Here is a 6000-nt window from a genome sequence, read left to right as displayed (position 1 = left end):
AGAAAGGATGGGTTTATGTATCTACAGTTTGAGTCCAGGCAACTGATAAAATATCAGTCAATTACTGAGATGAGGATGACATGAAGAAAAGCGGGTTTGGTGTAAGAATGATTCCATTTGAGGTATGGTAAAGCTGAAAATGTTGAGTAAACATTGGAATCAATAATCTATATTTCAGAAATGAGATCTGGACTGGGTCTTATACTTTGTGACTCACTAGCTTGTAATGGAATATAAAGCTCATAGGATGAATGTGTGAATGTGGACAGAGAAGGAAAGCAGTCCAAAGGCAGAGTTTCAAGGAATTCTTAACCTATAGAGGTAAAAAAATAAATAAATAACAAAATGAGGAAGCCCCAGCAAGTGGGACTGAGAAAATCACCCTAACGAGGAAGGAAGAAAAGAAAGCAGAATGTTGTGGGAGCAAGCAAAGAAAATGTTTCAGTTAATTGGGAGAGATGATCTCTGTCAAATATTTTGGATAAGATCTGAAAATTAATCAATGTTTTTGCAATATTATAGGTTAACACAGATTTTATTAAGAATAGCTTTGATTGAGTTTTAGAAATAAAATGGATTAAAGGGAGAAAGATTAAAAAAAATGGAGCTAGTGAATATTGGTAACTTTCTCTAGGAGTTTTCCTATTAAGAAAAACAGGGGTATTCCATGATAGTTGAAACATGACGTAGAGGGTCAATAGAAACTTTGTAAAATGTGTAGATCACAGAATTTATGATCAGGCTCTAAACTAAAATTATGTTTTTCTTTTTTATTACAGAATTTATTGTTTGAGTAGTTTGGGGTTTATAGAAATATTGAGCAGAAAATACAAGGGATTTCCATAATTCTCCCACCCACAATCCTACACACATTTTCCCATATTATTAACATCTTGGATTAGATAGATATTTGTTATAATTTGTTACAATTATAATATCATATAGAAAAGTTTTATGCACTAAAAATCCCTTGTACTCCACCTATTCATTCCTCTATCCCTTCTCTTGTGCCCTGCACAACCACTGATTTGGATCTGTCCCCAGGGTGCTTTATGCCTTTCCCAGAATATCATAGAGTTGGAATCATACAGTATATAACCTTATCATATCGATTTTTTTAAAAATATATATTTTTATTGATTTCAGGGAGAGAGAGGGGGAGAGAGAAAGAGATAGAAACATCAATGATGAGAATCATTGATTGGCTGCCCCTGCATTCCTCCTACTGAGGATTGAGCCCACAACCTAGGCATGTGCCCTAACAGAGACTCAAACCATGTCCTCCTGGGTCATAGGTTGACACTCAACCACTGAACCACACCAGCCAGGCTCAGATCAATTGTTTTTCACTTCAAATTTAAAGTTCTTCCCTGGTTTTATTTGTGGTGTGTGTGTGTGTGTGTGCGCGCGTGCGTGCGTGTGTGCGTATGTGTGTGTCTTCATAGCATATTTCTTTTTATCACTGATTAATATTCTATTGCATAGATGTACCTCATTTATTTCTCCATTCATCTAATAAAGGTCATCTTGATTGCTTCCAGGTTTTGGAACTTATGAATAAGCATACTATGAACATCCATGTGCAGGTTTTTGTGTGGACATAGTGTTCAAAGAGCAAGGCTGCAGCTGGATCTTATGGTAAGAGCAGAACTAGTCTTATAAGAAACTGCCAGTTTCCAAAGTGGCTGTATCATTTTGCATTCCCACCAGCAATGAATGAAAGTTCCCATTGCTCCACAACTTCACCAAAGTTTGGTGTGTTAGTGTTTTGGATTTTAGACATTCTAATAGGTGGGTAGTCATATTTCTTTGGTTATTTATTTATTATTTATTTACTGTAGAAAAGCAAGCAAGAATTTATTGACCACAGCAAAAATATACTTAGGACAGTCTCTCTTTGATGTTTTAATTTGCAGTGACCTAATGAGTATAATGATGAGCATCTTATTTCTGACAACATCCACAAAATAACTTGCAGAGTTTCTCTTTATTATTTTTTAGTTTTAAAAATGTATTATTTCCTTTGGCTTCATGGAAAGAAAAATACGGGAATAAAATTTTATATTTAAATTTTGATAATACCTTTTATAAAAAATACTTCCTTAATTCTACATTTTAAAATAAAATATATACAGTTCTCAGAAGAAAGGGAATTTTATTTATTAAACACAATTGTTTCAATTATTCAATTTATAATTATGTGAAAATAGTGTAAATGAAGTAAGTAAATGCAAACACTATTTAAAAAGACTAATATTTTTGTATTAACTTCTGTGTGAGTACAGTTTTATTTCATGTGTCACTGAAAACTTAATTTGAAATATTTCTATAAAATAATATTAAAATGTTAATGAGGAGGCAAAATCAAACTTTAAGCTTCATAATATATTGAATCAGAAGCATGAGGTGTTATTAAATCTTCATATAATTTATATTTCTAATAGAAAACATTTAAACTCAGTATTTAAGCAGACTAAATTTTCTGTGGCAAACTGGTCAATCTAAGTTTTCATCATTTCCATTTTGAAAATGGGTCATTAAAGTAACTTATACTGATAGTTCATTGACTGAGACAGAAAAATATTACAAATCATTATAAAAATTTAGCTGTAGGAAAATTAGTAGAATCATTTATTTGGCATAGAATGTAATCAAATCTGGTCTGTGTCCAGAAAAAAAGAAAGAAGATTATTACCTTCAGTTATTCCAATGAACTGTACAGACTCAAAATTAGAGACACTTAATTTTTTTTCTTTAATGTGTTCCCTACAGCATTTAACCCATTAGCTCATTTTGCTGATATATTCTTCAGAATTCACATGGTTTTATTCATTTTCTTTTTAGCTGAAGATATAGAGAAAGAACACACTATTTGGATTTGAAAAACCAGCATCATGTTCTGACTTCGTTAATCACAGGCTACATCAACTTGGATAAATTCTCTATCTTCTTAGAAAACAGTTTTCTGAAATAAAAAACAAAAAATAAGATGCTTATCTCAGAGGGTTGCCTGTTAACATCAAATATGATGGAGAAAATGCTTAGTAAATGATGAACACAAGTGTTGACTTTTTAGACTTTTATTTCCAGGCCCTTTTAATTCTGGTTGTAACCATAATTATATTATGTATAAATTGCTATATTTCCACAACCAATTTATTTTTTAATATTTTATATGTTTGTTTGTTTTAATTGATTTCAGAGAGAGAAAGGGAGAGGGAAAGAGAGAAACATTAATGATGAGAGAGACTCACTGATATGCTGCCTCCTGAATGCCCCCTATTGAGAGTCAAGCCTGAAATCTGGGCATGTGCCCTAACTGCAATGAAACCTTAACCTCCTGGTTCATGGGTCAACACTCAACCACTGAGCAACACCAGCTGGGCCCCACAACCAATTTCTCTCATCTTCCAACTTACCTTACAAATAAAAATATAGATAATTCTAAATAAGTACCATGCATAATATGCCGTAAATATTCTATATAGTAAAAGGCTAATATGCAAATAGACTGACTGGCAGAATGACCAGTCACATGACACACACTGACCACCAGGAAGCTGATGCTCAATGCAGGAGCTGCCCCCTGGTGGTCAGTGCATTCCCACAGGGGGAGCGCCGCTCAGCCAGAAGCTGACTCACAGCTGGCGAGCCCTGTGGCAGTGGCAGGAGCTTCTCCCGCCTACAAGGCAGCGATAAGGATGTTCGGGTTCCCAGAATGCAAGAGGGCACAGGCCGGGCTGAGGGACCACCCCCCCCCCCATGAGTTCATGAATTTCATACACCGGGCCTCTAGTTGAGAAATAAGCATAGAAACAGAACAATCATCTCTGTGTGATCAAAACATATTTGATTTGCATTTTCTTCTTTGTGTTTTTGATTAAAAACAAAAACCTCTGCATTGAATATACATTTATCCTATAATCAGAAAAGATATACACCCTATTTATACTTCATTTGAAAGGAATAATTACCCATTTGGAATGCCTATAATTTTCTCAAAATGATATTCATGGTTAATCAAAATGCACAACTATTAAAAATCAATAGTCAATAATTAAGTTAATGTTATATGCACACCCTTAACTTACTTGGAATACAATAGAATATAACACAGAGTTTTTGCCTTCAAACATACAAAGTAAAATGTACATTATGTTGGAAATACATTAATAGAAGTTAACATTATTTTCTGTATGATATACAGACTATCATTCAAAATAGATATCCTTAAAAATCATTCTGCCTAATAAGCCATTTAAAGAGTAAAATGTGGCCTCTGTTCCAGGTGTTATGTTACATGTAAAAGGACACCTTTGCCTAATAACATGTACTTCGAAACATGGAGATATAAAGCAGACTGTTGAACTCTCTAATGCTGCCAGTCTCTCTTGGCTGTGATGGTCCTAATAGTGTCATCTGTCAGCAGTTCTCCTCTTCTCCTCCACCACTGAGTAAGCAGCTCACAGAGACAAGCCAAAAACAGAGATGCAATATTAGATACCATCTGTGTTGCTCATCTGGTTTCAGTCCAAACTGTTCTCAAGCCAATCATGGAACCAAGAAAAGAATTTGATTGTGATTAGGGTGAGAAATGAAAAAGACATTAAACTAGACATCAGCATAAAGCATCCAGGCACAGAGAGGTGAATGCCCCTTTTGCAAATTCCATTGTGGAAAAGGGACTCGAGGCCTGAAAAATTATAACATGTATGAACAAGGACAAAAAGTGCAAATAAATGCTTATGTATGTAAATGTGCACACACTGTTTTTTAAAATTGACTACTGACTTCAAATAAATGTCCTTTATAATAGTTTTAGCAAAATATCTGCTAATATTAAAATATGGAATAATAAAAATTGAATATATGTCTGTGTGTATATAAAAATTTAATCCTAAGATATTTATTTTTCAAAATATCTGAAGATTACAAGCGAACAAGAATCAGTGTCATGGTGAACAGAGATCTGTTCTGTAACTGTGCCACTGTGGATCCTTCTGCAAAGCTCATAATCTAGCCAGTTGCTTTAATAAGAACAAGTTGTAAAGAAATAAGACACATAATTTTTATTTATTTTGATCATAGCTAGTTCTTTTTTTTTTTTTTTTTTGAGGATGGGTGAGCAATGGTTAATTGTAGTTTTTATTTATGTTTATATTTTCCTTTTCAACATATTTTGAGCAGAGTTCCTCATTAACGTTGAGTGGCTAGAGGCAATAACATGGCACAGAGCAAGATAATGTTTCTAAATTAAAAATATCACTATATTTAAAAGTTATTTTATATTAAACATATCTCATGAAATAAGGTGTAGAAGACAAAGAAACATTTGTCTTTGGACATCTATGAATCATGTCATTTCAAACTTCAGAAGATTATTTCCATAGCACATTACCACTAAAGTACATTGAAAACTTTATAATATATCCTTATTAGAAGCATATATGTAAGCTCCATACTGTACTTAAACATCTACACTAATAAAAGAGAAACTTGTAAATTGACCATCACTCCACTATGCCCACCAGCCAATCAGAGCGAGTATGCAAATTAACCCAACTAAGATGGCGACCACCATGGAGCTGGAGCCATCCGGAGGCTTGGGTTGCCCCAGCAATGGAGGAAGCCAAGCTTCCCACCTGACCTGGCCTGCTCTGGCCTCTGCTCAAGGTTACAAGGTTTCAACTATAGAAGATAAATAAATCCCAGATACCTGCTTCCAGCCAGCCCTGGCCTATGCTTGGGTCGCTGGGGGCATGGCCAGCCTGCAAACCACCATAGGCCCCTCGCCCAGGCCACCCTATGCCCCAAGGGAACCCCCACCCTGATCCGGGACACCCTTCAGGGCAAACCAGCTAGCCCCCACCCATGCACCAGGCCTCTATCCTATCTAATAAAAGAGTAATATGCAAATTGACTGTCACTCCACCACACAAGATGGCTGCCCCCATGTGATCAAAGATGGCTGCCCCCATGTGGACACAAAATGGCCACCAC

The sequence above is a fragment of the Plecotus auritus genome (genome assembly GCF_963455305.1).
Source record: "Plecotus auritus genome assembly, chromosome: 3".
Lineage (NCBI taxonomy): Eukaryota > Metazoa > Chordata > Mammalia > Chiroptera > Vespertilionidae > Plecotus > Plecotus auritus.
The sequence above is the reverse complement of the archived record's forward strand: the minus strand, read 5'-3'. Positions refer to the sequence as shown.